This window comes from Chiloscyllium plagiosum, chromosome 27 (assembly GCF_004010195.1).
Source record: "Chiloscyllium plagiosum isolate BGI_BamShark_2017 chromosome 27, ASM401019v2, whole genome shotgun sequence".
Lineage (NCBI taxonomy): Eukaryota > Metazoa > Chordata > Chondrichthyes > Orectolobiformes > Hemiscylliidae > Chiloscyllium > Chiloscyllium plagiosum.
Genome location: NC_057736.1, coordinates 21,517,603 through 21,540,948, shown reverse-complemented (window position 1 = coordinate 21,540,948; position 23,346 = coordinate 21,517,603).

Sequence of the window (23,346 nt, the reverse complement as noted above, 5' to 3'; positions counted from 1 at the left end):
TGCCCTGGTCTGAGTCTAAACATTTTGAATTGACCTGCAGGGTCCAAGGCTTTTTACAAAGTGAAAGGTTAGGGTTTCTTCTACTCTTTGTGTGAAGAAATGCTTCCTGACATTATCCTTTTGCTGTCTGGCTTTAATTTTACACAGTCTTACTCTTGATTCTCCTGCCAGAGGAAATCGTTTCTCTCTGTCTGCCCTTTCAACTCTTTTAGTTATCTTAAACAATCCAATTAAATCATCACCTTCATTGTATGGAGTATTTGGGTCTAATCAATGTGGAATTCATGCTCAAATTCTAATTGTTCTGTCATATTTTTGCCAAAAGTCTTCCTTTCCAGCAGTTTCCTGGACATTATCTCCCCAGCTCAAGTTAAGCAAACCTTGCAGCCTCATTTTAAATTCTTAAAAATTTGGCCTTTCCAATTTGAGCATGAGGTTCCATCGGCATTCCCGCAAGGTAAATATAGAAATTTGTTCTTGTTAACTTTGCTATTTGGCTTCCTCTTCGATTCTGGCAGATTAACTTGTGAACTTCTGGGATATCTTTTGGAAAGCCAATAACCCAGTCCTACAAATGGCTTTTTGTAGACCCCTCGTCTGTCAAGGTCAATCTCCATGGCAGCATGAATCATATGAGTCTTCTTGTATCCAGCCAGATAGAAATGTTCATTAGTTAACTTTAGTTTCCAACTATTGGACTCAAGTAACTAATTTAAACCAAAAAAATTATAGTCTGGCATTCTCAATACCTGAGACTTGGAGACTAACAGTCTATTCACTTTTAACACAATCTACCATTGTCTACAAGTGTGAATACCTTCCCACGAAAACAACTAAGGGACACCTTTAATCTTAACAATCCAGTTTGCTGTCGGTGAAATTCAAATCTGCCTCTATGTTACCCTAATTTACTGACAGCCCCAAAATGTAACCATCTTGTAAAAATAATTGTTTGGTAGTACTGAACTTAAAACATGTCTAAAAAGAGACATGAGGTTGAAGCTTTTTGGCTTGCACTCATCTGGATAGAAATGAAGCATAGCCTTAATAAGTTTCTTATTCTTGTCGGCTATAAAACGGGTAAGGGAACCCTCTGGCCCCCAATCTAGGTCTTCAGCCGCGCTCCCACCCATGGTAGGGGAACAACGGGTGTAACTTAACAGAAGCTACTTTAAAGTAAAGCTAGCAGGCGTGCTAAGGGATGTTGCTGGCACTGGCTTATTAATCTCCCAGTCGGGGAGCCCACTCCCTGTAAGTCAAACCCTAGCCCCGCGGGTCAACCTGGGCAGGGGGAGGTTAGTTACAGACGGGGCGCGTGTCGATTCCCGAGCGCGCAACCCCGGGTTTCCGTGAGTCTCTCTCTCACCGCCTGACGTTCAGCGACCATGTGTACCGCACAAACACTGGGCGTTTCAGCGACCATGTGTACCGCACAAACACTGGGCGTGAACCAGGGGCCCAAGTGCAAGGGGGGGGTGTGAAGTCAGACCTAACCACGCCTGATCCTACAGAGGCCAATACCTCGGGACCGCGAGCTCAATGGGCAGAGCGTATAACTGCCGGTTGGCCCAAAGGCCCCGCATCTCGGGCTGGTTTGGAGGACTTCCCTTCTTGTAGCGCGCGTAGACCTCCCAGCCTCTACCGCGTACGCAAGGAAGGCGCTAAAACGGGGCTCAACGTACAATGGGGTCCCCTAACTCCCACTGCAGAGGTCAACCAGGAAGGCTTGTTTGGTCGGTTTTTAAACGGGGGTCAATCTGTCGGGGTCTCGTACCTAAAGTCGTCAGTCCAAGGATAGTCCGTCAGTCACAGTAGCACATTGACAATAAACGACAATAATAGTAATCACGCACACTTTTACTAGTGTTCCGCGACCCCAATCGCCCACCCGCGAAGGATCACTCACATACACACATACACACTTTTAAAGAGTACTCTACCGTTACACGACTGCCGGACTCACTCTGTTCACAGGTTCAGATAACGGCCGGCAGTGAAGTCCCTTGCGGGACACTGGGAGACTTCTACGCGAGAAGTAAAAGAGTAAAGATACTCACCCAGTGCCGTCGCAGGGATCCAGCAGCCGTCGTTAACCAGGACGAAGCCCCCAATTGTTAGCGCGGATGAAATGATATCAGTCCGAGCCCAGAGTGCGGTTCAACAATCGGTAACGTTTATTACTGCAGTAACGCCGGCGGAGATCAGCCGAGGTCTGAATCTCGGCTGCTCTGCTGTTCCCACGCTCAGCTTCATATTATATACTTTTAGTTGTCAGGATGTGTGGGATTTGAGGATGAATGGGATGATAGTTTCCCATCATCACTGGAGTAGGTGCGAATAGGCTGTTTCCTGCCGTCCCAGGAGATTTGCAGGGCACGCACAATAGGGTGCTAATTGGTTTATGTAAAATGGGTCCGGGTATTATCTGCTTGTCTCTCTCTGTGAGGGCAGGGGCTAGCACCCCCCTTTGTTCCCTTGGGGTGTTGGTGTGTATTGGTCTGTCCGTACCTGTCCGGTGGATGCCTGTCCTTTGTGTTAGATTGGCTCCGTATCGATGGGTATGTGTGTGTTTCAGTCAGTCTCTTGATGTGATTAGGAGATGGGTTTCCATATTTAATTAATCCCGGAGTTTTGGCCCATGAGGCATGGGTAATGTTGGTCTAGTGTGGATTCTATCTGTCCTCTGTCTCCTATCTCCCAGTCACGTGGGCAGATCGGCAGCTGCTGAGTTTTTGTGGGTTTAAAGCTGCGACTGCTGTTTAAAACACAAAAATGAATTCTTATCGTTTCCTGATGTAGGCATAGTCCCGTGGCAAATGTGGGGCGGCTCTGATGCCCGCTTGCGCATTCTTCTTGAATACGTCGTATAGGTGGTTCTCCTCTGTTTTTCGAAGTTCGTCTGTGCTGCATTGTGTGGTGGCTCGTTGGAATAGTGTTCTGATACAGCTTCGTTTGTGTGTGTTGGGATGGTTGCTGGTGTAGTTGAGTATTTGGCCTGTATACACAGGTTTGTAATTCTCCCTTGCCCTTTCTTTCTACTGTGATGTCCAGAAATGCAAGTTTGTTGTCAGTTGAAGGCAACTGGATGAGTGATACTGACCTCAGGATTGTTGGCATATGGGGGGGCCGTGGAGAGATGGTTCATATTCCATAGTCTTGTTGATGTGGTTTTTGATAGCTTTGGCGACTATGGATGCTGATGGTGAATGCCACTTTTGGTCTTCCTGCGCTTCATGCTCTTCTTCCTCCTCTTCTTGCCACACCTGTAGCTGCCAAGTGCAGTCTCATTGGTTCTCAATATGGTTCTTGCTACAAACCATCTTTTTGCAGGTTCTTGGCAAGTGTCATCGGCCATGAGCCAATGATGGTGATATAACCCTTGTTGCCAAAATACAGTAGGCAGTAACATGAAAAGCAGGTTAGACAAGAGTTGACATATGATAATTGCATCATGAATGCTGCCAAGAATTGAAGTCCAGTTTAATATGAAGCACAGCAAACAAGCTGCGAAATATCCCAACAGCCTAAAAGAACAGCAGCTCACATGTACATAGTGGACAAACTCTTTAAACAGCACTAACGTCCAGTGTTTACTGCATGTCAGCTCCCTGCAATGCTGAACACGTTTATCACATGGTACAGAGTGTGGGACATGGTTGAATATTACACTGATCCTGGACACATGCTCGAGCATCTCTCTCTCATCTGATGAGCTGTGTACTTCTGGAGATGACATGAATATGCCTGCCATATTGGAGCAGCTTCAATTAATTTCTTCATATTCCTACAGAAAATATTTTAAAGCTCATGTGTATTAAAAAAAGTTCCAATGAAATCAGAAACCAATACTTGTATCTGATCTCTTAGCTTGCCTATCATTTTATTGAGCTTTGGGGATTTGCTCCACCAACTTCTACTCACAGCTGGTATGTCAGTCAGTTTTAACACTTCACCTGGTAATTTTCCTTCATTACTTCTCAGCTCCCAGAACGGTTAATGACCTCCATTTGACTCTTATCTCTGCCATTCAGTAAATAATGAAAATGGATGCTGCATACATTTTGCAGGATTGATGATATATTTCAAAATTGTAAAGCATTCCTTGAATTTTAATTGATGGAAAACTTTAATCATTAACTGATAGGTGTGTTTTAGATAGCAATTATTGTTTACCACAGAATAATTATTTTTCTCTACAAAAGCACAGGTGGTGGATTGACAACGTATAAACATATTTGTGGCATTCAGGGAATTCACTCGACAAGGATGATGCTCAATGATATTGCACAATTACATTTAATAAACAGGTATTTGACATGCTGGTGTGACAGGTAACGAAAATGAGATCCTTTGTAATCACCACCTTCAGGGTTAGCTTGAAACAGTGTTGGAGAAGCGAGCATACTTCTTTTTGTCAGATATTAGCACTACATTTTCGGTTTCCATGGTGTTATTGCCTATTTTGAGGATTCAGATTCAATGTTCAGCACTCTTAGGAAACGCTTTGGGATTTTTTGTAATCCCAAAGTGGGATCCGTAGATAGTCATTTAAGCAGTGCTCCATTGACAATCATGTTGTTTAAAACATATATTCATGCACTACCTTCAGATTACAAGATATAGTCCCAAGGAACTGGGTAACGCACAGTTTTTTAAAAAAAGTCCCTCTATTTCAAGACACAATTCAAATGCATTCATACCTAATGGGTTAAAACTAACTCTCTTCCCTTTTGTTAATAGAAATAAATTTGAAATGAATTTGGAAATAAAATTGTCAGAAAGAGGACAATCAATAAAATAGTGGCTGTCTTTGTACCTCAGCCACACCTTCCCACACTGTCACAAAAACTCTTGTTTCCTTTAGGATTCAAAAATCCAAATTCTCTGAGATGAATATATTCAACACCTGCCATAGCTGTCTCAGGCAGAGAGTTTTAAAGATGCACAGCCTTTTGAAGGAAGAAACATCTCCTTATTTTAGTCCCAAGCAACCAACCCTAATTCTGAAGTTGTACCCTATATTCTAATGCCTAACAGTGGGATACTGTAACATGTACTCTGTTAAGCTCCTTTAGAATTTAATTTGATTGATGGTGACCACCTCTCATTCTCCTAAACTCAACAGGTTAGAAGTTTAGTCTACTCAAAATACCCTCATAGAACAACCCTTTATATTCAGAAAGCATTTTGTAGACTACGTTGAATGCATTACCCTCATCCATACACTTGGTTACCTATGAATTATTCAATCAAGATGGTTAGACATGACATCCCCGTAACAAAACCATGCTGACTGTTCTTGATTAATTCTTGCCTCTCTAAATGAAGATTAGTTCTGTCCCTCAGAGTTGCTTCCAATAATTTCCCCAGCACTGAGGTTAGGCTGACAGGTGTGTAGCTTCCTGGTTTATCCTTCCTCCTTTATTGCATAACACTACCACACTGAATCTTCTCAGGTTCTCTGACAACCCTCCTGTGGCCAGCAAGGGATTAAAAATTATTGTCAGCATCCCTGCCATTTCCTCTCTTGCCTCACTCAATAGCCAGAATAGATGTGTTGTCCCAATCGAATTGGTGGTTTTTTTCATCCGTGTGTAGGGCTATGAGGGAGAGAGGCTCATATCTTTTTGTGGCTAGTTGTAGCCCTACACACGGATGAAAAAAACCACCAATTCGACTGGGACAACACATCTATCCTGGGACAGGCTAAGCAAAGACATGCCAGAGAATTCCTAGAGGCCTGGCACTCCAACCACAACGCCATAAACAAACACATAGATCTAGATACCATCTATCAACCCCTTAGAAAATGAACAGGAAATGACATCACAACAAACCCCAGGAACCCCATCCAGGAGAAAGATATAAATAGAAAGCAGGAGACAACAGCTTCGCTTCACTTGGAGGATGCCACTGATGATGTTACCTAGCCAGGTAATGAAACGTCTGGATATCAAACCTATAGCTTAGCGAGCAAACCTAGACATTATCAAAACCATTTTCCCCAGTTGAGAACTTTGATTTCAGGTCTGTCCTTGTCCTTTTCCATAACGATCTTGATTTGTAATCATGTCTACAAAATGCTCTCACAATGATACTTCAACCACTTGCCCCGCTTCATTATCTAAAATTGAGTAAAGGACCCACCCTCTCTGTATGGCCTTCTATATGCTGCTTAAAAAAGCTTTCCTTGATGTATTTTAAGAATTCTGCTCCCTCTAAGCCTTTCAAATGATTACACAAGTTAATGTCCCATACCATCATTACCCTATTATTTTTATATTTCTCTGAAATCTGCCTACATACTAGCTCTTCTATTTCTCTCACTTAGTTTGTGGGGCCTATAGTACATGTGTCTAATAGGATGGCTCCTCTTTGGTTTTTACGTTCTACTCATATGGCTTCATTTGAAGGATCTTCTAAGATATCATCCTTCCTTCCTGCTGCAATTGATTCCCTAATCAATATTGCGATACCGCATAATTGTTTGCTTCCTTCCCTGTTTTACTGGAAGACCCTGTATCCCTGGAATAACTGAGCTGCCAATCCTCTCCTGGATTAGCCATTCTAAATTACTCATTGAATTGAATTGAATTGGAATTGAATTGAATTGAATTTATTGTCACGAGTACCGAGGCACAGTGAAAAGCTTTGTCTTGTAAGCAATACAGGCAGATCACATAGTTAAGCAATTAAGAACACATTGTGTTCAGGGATGTATAAGTTAGGTGTGTTAGCCATGGGAAATGCAGGGTTGCAGGGATAGGGTAATGGAATAGGTCTGTGTTGATTGCTTTTCAGAGGATTGCTGTGGACTTGTTGGGCCGAATGGCCTGTTTTTACACTGTTTTTACAATTAATAAAAAAATTTCTCTCAACCGCGTCTCAGTGATAGCAATTACATCATACCATCATGTTTAATTTATGCCTTCAACTCATCTACCATCCTGATTACAACCTTAAAAATCTCTAACAGATTTGTTGACACAATTTCCCTTTCATAAATCCAAGTGAATTCTGCCTAAAATGTATTCAGCAAGATCTTCCCCAGACAATTACAGTATATGTACATAGAATCCCTCCAGTATGGAAGTAAGCTATCCTGCCCATCATGATCTTCCAATGACAGCAGAGATGCATGTTGGGATGTCTGCTGTGTATTTTAGTCCCTCTCCGACTGCAACTCCCAGGTCATTTCCTCTGCCCTGAAGCTCTTCAAACTTCCAGCCCGCACTGTCCCCTTGACCTGTCCGGACTTGTCCGACCTGCCTAACTCCTTTTCCACCTATCCACTCCACCCTCTCCTCCCTGACCTATCACCTTCATCTCCTCCCCCACTCACCTATTGTACTCTATGCTACTTTCTCCCCCCCCCCCCCCCCCTCTAGCTTTTCTCTCCCCGCTTCAGGCTCTCTGCCTTTATTCCTGATGAAGGGCTTTTGCCCGAAACGTCAATTTTGCTGCTCGTTGGATGCTGCCTGAATTGCTGTGCTCTTCCAGCACCACTGATCCAGAATGTTGTATTTTAGTGTCAGCTGGAAGTCTTGAAGCATGTGGCATGGTGGCTCAGTGATTAGCGCTGCTGCCTCACTGCACCAGGGACCTGGGTTTGATTCCACCCTCAGCTGACTATCTGTATGGAGTTTGCATATTCTCCCCGTGTCTGGGTTTCCTCTGTGTGCTCCAGTTTTTTCCCATAGTCCAAAGACATGCAGGTTAGGTGAATTGACCATGCTTAATTTTCCTTAGCTTTTAGGCATGTTATGGTCCAACAGGTTTAATTTGAACCAGTTGGACTATAACCTGGTGTTGTGCGATTTTAACTTTGTACACCTCAGTCCAACACCTGCATCTCCAAATCATGTCTAATGAACTAAGTTCAGATTCAAAGACTTGGGCTAGTGCTGTGTCTGTTTTTTTTCAAGCTCAAAGTTGTCCAATGTAAATTAGGATATCCAGATTTCTGATCTAACTAGAAGAGTTTTACTGAGTAAACAATATGAATCTTATTCCATTATTGTAATTATTACAGGTTATATGGCTTCCACTGCTAAGGAGACTGTTGAGTGCCCTAAGTCTATCTCCTACAGCTCTTTCTTTTCTCTCTGACAGCAAATTCCTTTGCGATCATCACAGTGAGTGACACTTACTGAATTCAATCAAGTATTAACCTTTCCAGACTCACATGCAACTGCTAAAAATGTACTACTTAACTGAATACCTACCCTCTCATTAAGTAACAGCACAAGTGAAATGTTTACCATTGCTGGAAAAGCGCAGCAGGTCAGGCAGCATCCAAGGAGCAGGAGAATCGACATTTCGGGCATGAGCACTTCTTCCTGAAGAAGGGCTCATGACCGAAATGTCGATTCTCCTGCTCCTTGGATGCTGCCTGACCTGCTGCGCTTTTCTAGCAACACATTTTCAGCTCTGACCTCCAGCATCTGCAGTCCTCACTTTCTCCTCAAATGTTTACCATTGTCTATTGAATGGTTATATCTTTAAAATCAAATTGCCCAAGCTAACTTTAAAAGCTTGTCTCACACATTTCCTTTAAACTTTCCTCTTCTCACCTTAAGTCTATGCCCCCTATTTTTTGACATTTTCACCCTGGGAAAAAGATTCCAAGTATTCATTCTATCCATGTCTCTCATAATTTAATATACTTCTATCAGGTCACCCCTCAGCCTCCGACACTCTCGGGACAACAATCCAAGTTTGTTCACCCTCTCCATTTAGCTAATACCATCCAACTCAAGCACCATCCTGGTAAATGTTTTTTGCACCCTATACCTCAACATCCTTCCTATAGTGTAATGACCAGAACTGCAAACAGTACTCCAAATGTGGCCCAACTAAACTTTTATATGCATCATCATTTGCCAACTTTTATACTCAATGCCCAAATCAATGAAGGTAAGTGAGTCCTTATGCCTTCGTTAGCACCATATCCATTTGTTTTGCCACTTTCAGAAGGCTATAACTTGCACCCCACAATCCCTTCGAAATTGCATCACCCCACATTTGTCAGAAGTAGACTTAATCTGCCATTTCTCTACCCAACGTTCCAACTGATCTATATCCTGCTATATATTTTGATATCTTTCCTCACAATCCACAACTCCACCAATTTTTGTGTCATCTGCAAAACCTACTAATCAGAACAACTATACTTTCATCCATATCATTTATATATACAGGTACACAATCCTTCATCCGAAATTCCGAAATCCGAACAGCTCACAAATCCAAAGGCTTCTCGTGAAGTGTTTTTCTCCATAATAAGTTTGTTTGGCATGCAAACAGTTAACCCAACTCCCAGCATTGGAGGGCATCAATTCTGTCTCAGGGCTCAAAATTCACAGGTGCATCTTGTGTTTGGTAAGATTTTTAAAAATTTCACCAATAAACTGTCACTTACTCTGAAATCTGGAATATTCTGAATTCTGAAAACTAGTTGGCCCACAGGGTTTTGGATAAAAGATTGCATACCTATATTACAAACAACAGAGATTCCAACACTGATCCTTGTGAAACACCGCTGGTCACAGACCTCCAGTCAGCAAAACCCCTCCACTCTTCTGTCTTCTATGACCAAGCCAATTTTGTATCCAGCTTACCAACTGACCTTGGACTACATGACTTAACCTTCTAGACCAACCTTCCATGAGGGACCTCATCAAATGCTTAAATAAAGTTCATGTAGCCAACAGCCACTGCCTTACCTACGTCAATCATCTTTGTCACTTCCTCAAAAAGCTCAATCCAAGTTGTAAGACAAAATCTCCCCTGCACAAAGCCATGCTGACTGTCCTGAATAACTTCATTATTTTCCAAATGCAATATCCCTACAACTGACGTAAGAATTCATTGGCCTACACTTTCCTGGATTATCTCTGTTACCTTTTTTAGACAAAGGAACAACATTGACTATTCTGCAATCTTCCAGGACCTTGCCTGTGACTAAAGAGGATAAGGAATATCTCTGTCAAAGCCCCAGCAATCTCTTCCCTTATGTCCTGTAGTATCTTGGGATAGATTCATTAGCCCCTGGGGATTTACCTACCTTATTGTTTATCAAGATGCAAACACTTCCTCCTTCTTAATATTGTCATGCCCTAGAGCATCAACATACCCATCCTTAATCTCACCATCACCCATGTCCTTCTCCTCACTGAATATCAATGTGAAGTACTCATTAAGGACCTCATCCACATTCTTTGGCTCCCATGCATAAATTCCCTCCTTTATCTTTGAAAGGATTTACTCTTTCCCTGGGGAGAAAGTGAGGTCTGCAGATGCTGGAGATCAGAGCTGAAAATGTGTTGCTGGAAAAGCGCAGCAGGTCAGGCAGCATCAAAGGAACAGGAGAATCGACGTTTCGGGCATAAGCCCTTCTTCAGGAATCATTTCCTGAAGGTTCCTGAAGAAGGACTTATGCCCGAAACGTCGATTCTCCTGTTCCTTTGATGCTGCCTGACCTGCGCGCTTTTCCAGCAACACATTTTCAGTGCTTTACTCTTTCCCTAGCTACTTAGGAGCTCTTCCTCCTAATATATGCATAAAATTCTCCTTGGTCCCACTTGTTAAGGACATTCCATGACCCCTTTTTAGCCATCCTGATTCTTCATTTCAGTTCTTTCCTGTTTCCTTTATATTCCTCAAGGGCCTTGACTAAATGTTACATATGCTTCCTTATTATTTTTGACAAAAGTTTCAATATCCTTTATCATCCATGGTTCCAAGATCTTGCCATCCTTATCCTTCATCCTCACAGGAATATACTGGTCCTAAACTCTGATCGACTGGCCTTTAAACGACTCCCACATGTCAGATGTAGATTTTTATTCAAGCAGCCTTTCCCCAATCAAATTTCTCCCGTTTCTTCCTATTACTGGTTGTAATTAGCCTTCCCCCAGTTTACTAAATTCACCCAAGGACCAACCTTATCTTTGTCCTAAAACTAATGGAATTATGATCACAGTTTCCAAAATGATTCCCACTAAAACTTCAATCACCTGGCCAGACTCATTCCCCAATACAAGGTCGAGTATGTCTCCTTTCCTTGTTGGACTAACAGCATATTGTTTCAAGAAAGCATCTTGGAAGGTCCTAACAAATTATGCCTCATCTAAGCCTGTGACAAGGGAATCCCATTTAATACTGGGCAACTTAAAATCACCCACAACAGCACCTTGTACCTCTTTCCATGATTGACCTAGATATCTATTTTTATGTTGTCTGCATATATAATTAAAGTACATTCACTTCCTTCCTCCAAGTCATTGATATTTATTGTAAACATATGTGTATTCAATGATTTGTTTTCAAGCTACACGCAAATTTTTCTCCAAATGTAAATATTTCAGAAATGTCTAAATCAAAAGAGAGTTGTAGATCTGATTGACTTGTTTCAAGCATTTTTATAATATTAATTTCTTCAGACTAATGCTTGTTTATTGATACTTTCATGAGTTCAACGTAACCTGTGGTCAGGGTGATCATTACAGCCATTTTAAGTCAGTATTTTCGCTTTTTTGGAACAATCTTAGTTCATGAAAGGTCCTATGAAAAGTATTACAAATTCCATACACGTACCACCCTCGGTGTGAATACGTTGCCCTTTAGGTCTCTTTTGTATCTTTCCCCTCTCACTCTAAACCTATGCCCTCGAGTTCTGGACTCCCTGACCCCAGGGAAAAGACTTTGTCTATTTATCCTATCCATGCCCCTCATAATTTTGTAAACCTCTATAAGGTCACCCCTTAGCCTCCGATGCTCCAGGGAAAACAGCCCCAGCCTGTTCAGCCTCTCCCTATAGCTCAAATCCTCCAACCCTGGCAACATCCTCGTAAATCTTTTCTGAACCCTTTCAAGTTTCCGATAGGAAGGAGACCAGAATTGCACGCAATATTCCAACAGTGGCCAAACCAATGTCCTGAACAGCAGCAACATGACTCCTATACTCAATACTCTGACCAATAAAAGAAAGCATATCAAATGCCTTCTTCACTATCCTATCTACCTGCGACTCCACTTTCAAGGAGCTATGAACCTGCACTCCAAGGTCTCTTTGTGTGATTTTTAACTATTTTCTGTAGATTACGAAGATGCAAAGATAGCCTTTATTAGACTGATGTGCTCTTCCTGTTGGATGTGGGAGATTAGGGAGAATTTCCACATTACTGATGGTTATGTCTGCAGGAAATGTGTTTGGTTGTGAATCCTGTCAGAGCACATGGATCAGTTGGAGCAGCAGTTAGAGGCAATGAGTAATTTACAAGTGCCGAGGGTGTGATTGATGTTATTCTAGAAAAGGAAAAAAGCCACAGATACAGTCAGGTAGATGGGTTACTGCCAGGAACAGTAGGAGAGGGAGGCAGGTAGTGCAGTCTCCTGTGACTGTCCTCATCACAAACAAGTATGCCATTTTAGAAAATGTAAAGGATCTTGGACTCTCGGGGAATATAGCACTAACAGCCAAGTTTCTGGTACCAAGACTGGCTCTAATGTAACGAGGGGTAAGTCAGATTCCAAGCAATTAATTGTGATAGGGGACTTTCTGGTCAGAGGCACAGACATGTTTCTTTGGCAGACAGCGAGAAATCAAAATGGTGTGTTTCCTCTCTGGTGCCAGGATCAAGCATATTTCAGAGAGGGTGCAGAATATTCTCAAAAGGGAGTGGGACCAGCAGGAGGTTGTTGTACACATTGGCACTGATGACATAGGAAGTAAACAGGTTGAGATTCTGAAGGGAGAATATAGGTAGGCAGGAATGTAAAAAGGAGATCCTCAAGGGTAGCAATATCTGGATTACTGCTGGTGTTACGAGCTAATATGAGTAGGAATAGAACATAGAACAGAGAATGTTACAGCACAGTACAGGCCCTTCGACCCTCGATGTTAGGAAGACCTGTGAAATTAATTTGATGCCTATCTAATCTACACCATTCCAATATTATCCATATGTACGTCCAATGCCCATTTAAATGCCCTTAACATTGGCGAGTCTACTACTGTTGCAGGCAGGCCGTTCCATGCCCCTACTACTTTCTAGGAGTATAGAGGAGTATAGGTATGTAGAGCAGATGAATGTGTGGCTGAGGAGCTGGTGCAGGGGAGAATGGTTCACATTTTTAGATTATTGGAATCCCCTCTGGGATACAAATGACCTGCATTAGCAGGATGGTTTGCACCTAAAATGGAAGGGGACTAATATGCTGGCAGGGAGATTTGCACGAGCTGCTCGGGAGGATTTGAACTAGTGAGGTGGGGAGGTGGGATCCAGGGAGCTAGTGAGGAAAGAGATCAATCTGAGACTGGTACAGTTGGAAAAAGGAGCAAGTCAAACAGTGAGGGCAGGCAGGAATAAAGCAGAAAATGAGGTAAATTAAACTGCATTTATTTCAACACAAGAGGCCTAACAGAGAAGGCATGATGAAGGGCTTTTGCCTGAAACGTTGATTTTCCTGCTCCTCGGATGCTGCCTGACCTGCTGTGCTTTTCCAGCACCACTCTGATCTAACAGGGAAGGCAGATGAACTCAGGGCATAGTTAAGAAAGTGGGCCTGGGATATCATAGCAATTACAGAGGCATGGTTCAGGGATGGACAGGAATGTCAGCATAATGTTCCAGGATACAAATGCAATAGGAAGTATAGATAGGGGGGCAACATAGAAGGAGAAGTGGAGTTTTTGATAAGGGATGACATTATGGCTGTAATTAGGGAGGATATTCCTGGGAATACATCCAGGGAAGATATTTGGGTGGAATTGAGAACTAAGAAAGGGATGATTACCATATTGGGATTGTACTATAGACACCTCCAATAATTTGCAGGAAATTGAGAAACAAATTTGTAAGGAGATTTCAGTTATCTGTAAGAGTAATAGGATGGCAATGGTAGGGGATTTTAACTTTCCAAATATAAATTGGGACTGCCATAGTGTTAAGGGTTTAGATGGAGAGGAATTTGTTAAGTGTGTACAAGAAAATTCCTGGTTCAGTATGTCGATGTACATACTAGAAAAGCTGCAAAACTTGACCTACTCTTGGGAAATAAGGTAGGGCAAATGACTGAAGTGTCAATGGGGAGCACTTTGGGGCCAGCGACCATAATTCCTTTACTTTTAAAATAGCAATAGAAAAAAATAGACTGGATCTAAATGTTTAAGTTCTAAGGCCAATTTTGACGGTATTAGGCAAGAACTTTCAAAAGTTGTTTGGGACGAATGTTTGCAGGTAAAGAGATGGCTGGAAAATGTGAAACCTTCAGAAATGAGATAATGAGAGTCCAGAAACAATATGTTCCTGTTAGGATGAAAGGAAAGGCTGGTAGGTGTAAGGAACGCAGAATGATGAGAGATATTGAAGTTTTGGTCAAGAGAAAGAAGGAAGCATATGTCAGGTATGGACAGCAAGGATCGAGTGAATCCTTAGAAGAATCCTTAGAAGAGTATAAAGTCAGTAGGAGTATACTTAAGAGGGAAATCAGGAGGGCAAAAAGGGCGACATGAAAATAGGGTTAAGGAGAATCCAAAGGAATTTTATAAGTACTTTAAGGACAAAAGGGTAACTCAGGAGATCAGCAAGGTAGCCTATGTATGGAACCACAGGAGATGGGGGAGGTACTAAATGAGTATTTTGCGTCAGTGTTTACCATGAAGAAGGACATGGAAGATAGAGAAAATGGGGAAATAGATGGTGACATCTCGAAAAATGTCCATATTACAGAGGAGGAAGTGCTGGATGTATTAAAATGCATAAAGGTGGATAAATCCCCAGGACCTGATCAGGGGTACCTTAGAACTCTGTGGGATGCTAGGGAAGTGATTGCTGGGCCCCTTGCTGAGATGTTTAGATCATCGATTGCCACAGGTGTGGTGACAGAAGACTAGAGGTTGGCTAACATGTTGCCACTATTTAAGAAAGATGGAAGGAAAAGCCAGGGAACTACAGACTGGTGAGCCTGATATCAGTGGTGGGCAAGTTATTGAATAGAATCCTGAGGGACAGGATTTACATGTATTTGAAAAGGCAAGGACTGATTAGGGATAGTCAACATGGCTTTGTGCGTGGGAAATCATGTCTCACTAACTTGGCTGAGTTTTTTGAAGATAAGGGCAGAGCAGTAGACATGATCTATATGGACTTCAGTGAGGCGTTCGACAAGTTTCCCCATGGGAGACTGGTTAGCAAGGAATAAAGGGAGAACTAGCCATTTGTATACAGAACTGGCTCAAAGGTAGAAGACAGAGGGTGGTGATGGAGCTTTTCAGACTGGAGGCCTGTGACCAGTGATGTGACCAAGGGTTGGAGCTAGGTCCACTGCTTTTCGTCATTTATATCAATGATCAATGTGAACATAGGAGGTATAGTTCGTAAGTTTGCAGATGACACCAAAATTGGAGGCGTAATGGACAGTGAAGAAGGTTACCTCAGAGTCCAATGGAATTTTGATCAGATGGGCCAATGGACTGAGAAGTGGTAGATGGAGTTTAATTTAAATAAATGCAAGGTGCTGCATTTTGGAAAGGCAAATCTGGGCAGGACTTCAAACCTTAATGGTAAGGTCCTGGAGAGTGTTGCTGACCAAAGAGACCTTGGAGTGCAGGATCATAGTTCCTTGAAAATGGAGTCGCAGGTAGATAGGATAGTAAAGAAGACGTTTAGTATGCTTTCCTCTATTGGTCAGAGTATTAAATATAGGAGATGGGAAGTCATTTTGTGGCTGAACAGAATATTGGTTCGGCCACTTTTGGAACATTATGTGCAGTTGTGGCCTCCCTGTTATCGGAAGGATGCTGTGAAACTTGAAAGAGTTCAGAAAGGATTTACAAATATGTTGCCAGAATTGAAGGGTTTGAGCTACGCGGAGAGGCTGAATAGGCCTGAAGTGTCTGAGGCTGAGAGCTGACATAGTAGTTTATAAAATCATGAGGTGCATGGATAGGTTCAGGGGAGTCCAGAACTAGAGGGCATAGGATTAAAGTAAAGAATTAAAAGGGACTTAAGGGGCAACGTTTTCACGCAAAGTGCGGTGCATGTATGGAATGAGCTGCCAGAGGAAGTTGTGGAGGCGAGTACAATTACAACATTTAAAAGGCATCTTTTAAATATATGACTAGGAAGGCTTTAGAGGGATATGGGCAAATGGACTAGATTAGGTTGGGATATCTGGTCAGCATGACGAGTTGGATCGAAGGGCCTGTTTCCATGCTGTACATCTCTATGACTCTATGACCAGGTTATAGTCCAATAGATTTATTTGGAAGTACAAACTTTCCGAATGCTGCTCCTTCGTCAGGTACTTCCAAATAAACCTGTTGGACTATAATCTGGTGTTGTGTGATTTTTTAACTTTGTGCACCCCAGTCCAACATTGGCATCTTCACATTACAGAAAATAGCGCAGTCTTACTGCTCTAAAAAACACTGCTCCAGACTAACCTAGTATCTCTCTTCTATATTTTAAAATTTTAATCAAAAGACAGATCTCAATTTAACATATAACCAAAAAGAACCCACTCTTCTCACTATTAAAAAAAGACAGCAAGGTCACACTTAAAAACCATGCACTTATCTGGTCTTGTGCGGTGAGCCCTCCTACACAGGTTCCTCCAAGGTCAGCTGTGAATTTCGCTGTTTGTTAATTTTTGTCTGGACACACTCCAATGTCCAGAAATACTTGAACTCAAAAAGCAAAGGCAGTAGCTGTGCAGATTCACTCCTGTATCAGACAGCAGTGTAGGTTTCTTTCTCTCTGTTTCTTTCTCACTGACCATGTGGTCTCTGCCTTTGTTCTCTTTTTCCCTTTTAAAGTGTCATTGTTTTGATCGTTTATCCCCAAAGTTCCAAAACAATGCAACAGCTTATAAAGCAGTAATTACTGCTCCTGGAATTTGAGGAAATCACCTCCAATCCCTAAACCACCTCAAAAAAGGTGCAGCTGTTACAGCCACAACTTTTTCCTGTCCTCCATCTTGGATTATCCAGAATGTCGAAAATTGTTTGTCTATTTCTTCCACTATCATAACTCATACCATATCTCCAACGTGTTAAATAGCATTTTTGATATAACAGCACCACCTGATTGTGGTGTGTACCAGATAATACAAATCTTACTGTGCATTGTTATCAATTTTTGCATATTCAAATATACTACCTTCAGCTTTTTTAAAATGTTTTTTTTTCCTATTTTACTGTTAAGCGCATTATTCCTTTCTTTTCCTTATTTTTACCTAACTCATTAGTCTTTTATAGCCTCAACATTTTCCTTACCAGGAAAAGCAATTCATCTTTCAATTGGACACTTTAAAGCATTCTGAGCTCAACACAACAATTCCAGACTGTATACACTGTCTCTCATTTTGTTTCTTTTTGTCTGCTGTTTCAATTTTACTCTTCTTGCTGTTTTCCGTCAACAGCTGCTCTTTTCTTGCCCCATCTCCATTTCCTTTGACCTTGGATCTTCTCTCATGCCATCTCTTGTGTCTTCCACCCTATCACAGACCTTCCTTTTGTCCTTGTCGATCAATACCCTAATTTATCTTTAGTTTCTCCCCTGGCTCTGACTATAGATCACAGAGCTAAAATGCTGGTCCAAATCTTCAGCTTAGACAAAAGTTACCTTCTCACCTTGGTATGACATTTTGAGGCCTAGCGTCTGATGCCAGGATCATCCCAACAGATGCAACCAGCAATGCACTCAGGCAGCATCAAATTGCATCTAGATTGAATCCTCGCTCTCCTTTTATGACAATGATTGCTATATTTCAGCAAGTAAACCTTTCAAGAGCCTCAAAGCCTCTTTGATAAGCTACTGAGACAGGGTAAATATGTGTGGCGTGCAAAGTAATGGGTCAAGTCCAGTAGGATTAGAATAGTCAGGTGTTTGTTTTAGTCTGCCACAGTCTCAATGGCCAATGGGTTTTGTATTCTATGGTGTAGACCTCTCTGATCATGTAAGGTAATGGACAAGAGGATCAGATGTCAGGCGAGAAAAGGGTATCAGAATACTCTTATCATCATCCTCCCTGCGACCTCTTGCAGAATTCCTCTTCCCCTATTCATCTTTTCCCATGGGTAAAAGATGATTCTCCATCCCTCCTGCTCCTGGCTGTAGCTCCTTCTCCCAACCTTGATAAAACAGCAACTGGCTTCCAGTCCCTCATCTTTGGCCTCCCAGACCATAGTCTCGCAGCAGTTAGATATGGAGTGGCTTATAAAGAGATTAATCAGTTGTAATTATGTGCCTGCTATCCTTTTACTTCCAACACTGTCGAATTACCAAGAGACAATGTAGTGACTGGAACAAAGTTGGCCAGGTGGATGTCAATGCGTATGAGTTCCTAATTGAGATTGTTAACCTGGGCCAATCAGGGAGTCCTGACTGACTGTTATAAAGAGACGTAATTTTTTTTAAAAGAAAATAAAGAAAAAGAAAAAAGTATAACCAGGAGATTTAGAGTCTCCGTAAAAAGCAACAAAAACAGGAGATTTGGGGGTCTCCTCAGTTTAGAGCACTGAATTGGTGCTGGCTGGTGCTACAGTCAGTATGCCCCTGCTGTTGTTGGTGTCGGAGGGGTGTCGGAGGGGTGTCGGAGTGGACTGCCTTCGAGTGGCCAAAGGTAGGAGGGACGGTTGGCTTGCTGGGTTGCCAGGGGTGCCTATGATATAAACACTGTTTTATTGTTCGGTTTTTCAGACTGCCTGTATGTGATTGCATTTACTGTTTGCTTCTTGATTGATGTAAGGTGGGATTTGAGGCTTGTCCTCGTTTCCCTGTGAACTGATTATACATTGGGGTTTGGGAGTCTGGCTTTGATCCCCTTTCCCCCGTAAATTGCTGTTTCTTGTGTACAGCTCTTAACGTCAACTGTTTGTAATTTGTACGGGATAATAAAATATAAAAAAAAACAAAAAAAAGGGACATCAGCCAGAAGGGGCGTGGGGGTGGGCTGCCTTTGAGAGGCCGGAAGGTGGGAGGAATAGGGTGGTTTTCTGGGTTGCCAGGGGTGTCTGTGATATATGCACTGCTTTATTATTGTTTATTGGACTGTCTGATTGTGATTGCATTTATTATTTCCTTTTGGATATAATAAGGTGGGATTTCAGGTTCAACCTCTTTTCCCTGTGAACTGGTTGTACAGTGGGATTTGGGGGTCTGTCTTTGCCACCCCTTTCTCCTGTAAATTGCTGTTTCTTGTAAACTGTTTGTAATTTGTACTGGTTAATAAATTTTTTAAAAATATACAAAGAGATGTCTCAGGGTTTCTCCTCATTCTAGGGCTGGCTCTGAGTGAGCTGGTCAGAGTCCATATAACACGCGCATGTAAATAAAGGGTGACTTGGTGACGGGAAACCAGCCTCCATGGAACTATTTCAGAGATAAGCAAAGGAACATAGAGTTTTAAAATCTTGAAATGGTTAGGGAAGCAAAAGATAAACAGAGGATAATGAAAAAGGAGGTACACTTTGAAAACGTGAACTCCAATGAGATAGGAAAATTAGAGAACATGGGTTGGTTATGGACCAGCTTAGTTGTTCTTGTTTTAAAGAGCAGACAGAAGGAAGTCAACGTAATGAAGGAAAGAGATTTGAAACAAAATGTGATGTAAAGAAATTAACGTGCTTCAATTGCAATAACACTGGACATACCAAAGCCAGTTGCTACAAGATAACTGGAAGACCAATTATGTGGCAGAAGTGTCCAAGCAATCTTGAGTAAAAATGAAAGGAACTAGGTATGGAAGTTGTAATGGTAGAAGAAAGAGAATATGTTTTCTTTAAATGTATTACGAGTTTAAGATATAGCTCAAAAAATAGTGAAAATTATTGTTTGAGCATTTACAAGGAGAATGAGACAACTCAAGGCTTTGAGTATTTATCCCAAAAGGGAGGTATTTCTTACATTTCAAATGAGTGAGGTACATGAGTAAAGACATTGAAAAACATGGGGAAAGTCAGTTCCTGATGCTGGCTGATGAAGCTATTTGTCCTCCAAAGGGGTTGATGAAGGTGAAAATATGAATTGGATATTAGTAACTAGTCTCATGACATAGAGTTGGATTAAAGAGTGGCACAGTAAATGAAGAAATAAAAACAGAAATTGCTGGATAAGTTCAGCAGGACTGCCAGCATCTGTGAAGAGAAACCAAGGTTAGTGTTTTGGGTCCGGTGACTCTTCCTCAGCATGTTACGTGATAGGAAATAGTAAACGAAGAAGTTTTAGTGAGAGTCGTGAAACAAATTCCTATCAAAGAAATTGGTTTTATTTTGGAAAATGACTTGCCAGGTTCAAGATTACTGGCTTTACCACTGGTAGAACCATTAGTCAAGATAAATGAGTCTGAAATATTGCAGTAAGAGCATCACAACAGTTTTATGGCTAATCTTACACTCATAAAATTATATAAGAAGGTAAAGAATCCACAAAACGAGGAAACAGTTTAGAAATTCAAGTATTCAGATGCAATTTTCAAGAATATAATTAGAAAGGATGAAGAGAACAAGCCTGATATGGTTAGCCGATCTTCTTTAATAGAAATGCAACAAACTGATTCAGAATTGAAAGACTTTAACCAAACAGCCCATTCAGAAATTGAATCAGAAACAAAACCAAGTGTTATTATTTGAAATCCAATATACTGTGTGGAAATGGGAACCCCACCAATTATCAGCTGATGAGGAATGGGGATTGGTGTATCAGGTGGTATCTCACCTGAGCAGTGTAATTCTGTTTTACAAGTGGCTGATGGAATTCCAATGGCCAGTCTCTTTGGTATTGGCAAATACTGATTAAATATTAAAACCATATTATTTAGCAAGGTTATATAAAGATATTGGCAAATTTTGCCAGGCACATCAGAAGACGCGGAAAACCAAATAGCAATTAAACCTGCTATTTTAATACTGCCTTTTGAAGATCTATTAGTCAGGGTCTTAATAGATTGTGTTTAACATCTACTTAAACCAGGACTGGGAATATAAATTATTATAAATGTCTCTGCAAGATTAGGGATGACACAGTGGTTAGCACTACTGCCTCACAGTGTCAGGGACCCGGGTTCAATTCCAGCCTCAGGATGACTGTCTGGGTGGAGTTTGCACATTCTCCCTGTGTATGTATGGATTTCCTTCAGGTGCTCCGGTTTCCTCCTACAATCCAAAGATGTACAGGTTAGGTGAATTAGCCATGGGGAATTGTCCATAGTATTCAGGGATGTGTAGGTTAGATACATTAGTCAGGGATACATGTTGGGGAATGAGTCTGGGGTGTTACTCTTCGGAGGGTTGGTATGGACTTGTTCGGCTGAAGGGCCTGATTCTACACTGTAGGGATTCTAAAAAATGTTCCTGAAGCAGTGCATTTGGACAAATTACTGGAAAGATTTGTTCAATTTTTTTTACAAGATATGGATTACGCAAAGAAAACAATCAGATCAAAGTTAAAATTTTATATCAAAAATATTGATATAAATTATTACTAGTTTGATAACTAGTTCATCAATTTCATGATATGAGCTTATTACCTTAATGTCTTAATAATTGAGATAAAGGAATTCTTACTAGGGATGCACCAAATGAGTCCACATCATAGAAACATAAAGTCATAGAGATGTACAGCATTGAAACAGACCCTTCAGTCCAACTTGTCCATGCCGACCAGATATCCCAACCCAATCTAGTCCCACCTGCCAGAACCCAAGCCCATATCCCTCCAAACCCTTCCTATTCATATACCCATCCAGTTGCCTTTTAAATGTTGCAATTGTACTAGTCTCCATCACTTCCTCTGGCAGCTTATTCCATACACACACCACCCTCTGAGTGAAAAGGTTGCTCTTAGGTTCCTTTTATATCATTCCTCTCTCACCTTAAACCTATGCCCTCTAGTTCTGGACTCCCCTACCCCAGGGAAAAGACTTTGTCTATTTATCCTATCCATGCCCCTCATAATTTTATAAACCTCTATAAGGTCACTCCTCAGCCTCTGATGCTCCAGGGAAAACAGCCCTAGCCTATTCAAATTTTGCTCAAATCCCTATAGCTCAAATCCTCCAACCCTGGCAACATGCTTGTCAATCTTTTCTGAACCCTTTTAATTTTTATCCTTTTGAATTAATATATGAACATAATGTGAGAGGGTGATTTAAATTGATTAAAGAAAATTTGATAAAAGCAGGTTCACTAGATTAATTCCAGTGATGAAAAGTTCTTATCAGAGGAAATTGAACTGTTTAGGCCTATTCTCACTAGACTTTAGAAGGATAAGAGGAATCCAGTTGAAGTATATAAGACAATAAAGAGAGTTGACAAAGTAGATGTAAAGGATGTTTCCTCATGTGGAGCCATCTACAATGAGAAATTATAGTTTTAGCTTAAAAGGTGGCAGATTTAAATCAAAGATGAGGGTGAAGTACTCCTCTGGAAGGGTCATGAACCTTTGGAGTTCACTACCCCAGATTACAGTGGATGCCAGAACACTGAATAAACTGAAGGATAATAAAGGCAGATTTTTATTGGCAATGGGTTAAAAGATGGGTAGCAGGCAGGAAAATAGAATTGAGGCTGAGATGAGATTACTGATGATCATATTGAATGTTAGGGCAGGCTTGAGGTGCTGAATCACCTATGTCTGCTCCAATATCTTATGACATTATGTGCAAAGTTCAGAGACAATGCTATGTTCTGAATTTCAGAGCAATAGACCAAAGAATAGAAGTTGGCTAAAGCATGTGAAGGATGATCGACAAACAGTGAAAACTATAACAGGTGCAAAGGCTAAAGTTTAAAATTTTATCACTGGAGTGTTGTATTAGTGTTCTAACTTGTCTCTGTGGAACTATTAAAAACAAGGTTCACTGGACCTTATCACATCAAAAAGAAATGCAATGATGTGGATTCTGTAGTGAGTATCCCAGACAAGAGAAAGAATCAACAATGTGTCATGTTATGAGAGCTATTATGACAGGAATAATAATCAGGAGAAATGTATATTTATGGTCTTGAAAGAAACAAGGTGTAAAATAGAAATATCAGATTAATTGGAGAAATGAGAAATTTAAAATTCAAAAGTTAGCCCTTCAGCAATCAGATTGAACAATATGGATGTACTTGAAAGATTAGATAGCATCTTGTTTTATTTTCCAGTAAACTCTCATAGTGACTTAAAAACACTTCAAACAAATCTTAAATCAATTTGTGCAAATATGGCAAATGGTTTTGGTTGTTCATCATGTTAATGTGCAAGATGCATTACCTATAAACTCTTACAGACTCAATTCAGAGAGATTAGCTCAACGGAGGGAAGAGATTAACATTGATGGACAATGGACAAACAC